Genomic DNA, 1,019 nt, shown 5'->3' on the forward strand with positions numbered 1-1,019 from the left:
AATGTTGCAATGTTAGCATATATATGTCTGTACAGATTATCAGTCATCCAGGTCATAATAAACTGAAAAAAATCAACTGGACTTAGATTTCTAGATCAAAGACGTTTCACCTCTCATCCAAGAGGCTTCATCAATTCTGACTAACTGGTGTTGAGCCAGAGATATATATCCCCCTTGGTAGTGTTTCAGTCCTTTGAAGGTCAACAATATCCCTTAACGACTAAGTCGTTGCAGCCCGGGATGGGTGAAAGTCGTTACCTGTCTTTGAAACCTCCCCTGTGGACCGACGCCTATTGTCCTGGTGGGCATGTTTGGGCAGAGATCTCAAAACAGGATTGTAGATGGAAGACAAGTTGTGTCTTAGTCCACCACCACTATTTAGTGAGGGGTGTTCTATTTTTACAAAAATAGCTTCCTTAACTCCTCTCCCAAACCAGCGATGGTTTGAGTTTCAGTTGATGGTTTCAGTTTACTATGACCTGGATGACAGAGAATCTGAAGTAGCAGCAGAGCTGGCCTGGGGATTTGTAAAGAACCGTCACCACAGACCACAGATCCAGGACTCTCAGTGAAGCATGGAAGGCTGCACTTCCTGTACCCCCATTGCAGCTCTGCCAGCGCGGCTAGCTCATCCATTCATCTCGGAGGGGAGTGGACCGATGGCGAACATGGCTCATACCTCCATTTCCTCCCCCGGCGCCTCACTCCAGCCCCGCAGTCCCACCTCACCCGTCGCACCACCTCGCATCCCCGTGGAAAATCCCCTGCAGCTCACCACAAGGAGCTCGTAAGGATTGCTGGCAATGATGGCCGACTGTTAGCAAACAGGGTCCTCCCCAGGCAGACTCAAAACCTTGTAAAAAGTATAAAAACATAATGCAAATGCAATAAAACTTGTATTCCTGGTAGCCCAACTCCCAAAAGTTTACGGGAAAATGACATAGCACAAAAAGCAACACAAAAAACCTAGAGAACTCAAAAAAAAAAAAAAAAACAGTGAAAGCTCCACGCAGCCAACT

This window comes from Monopterus albus, unplaced genomic scaffold (assembly GCF_001952655.1).
Source record: "Monopterus albus unplaced genomic scaffold, M_albus_1.0 scaffold481.1, whole genome shotgun sequence".
In the NCBI taxonomy this organism is placed as follows: Eukaryota; Metazoa; Chordata; class Actinopteri; order Synbranchiformes; family Synbranchidae; genus Monopterus; species Monopterus albus.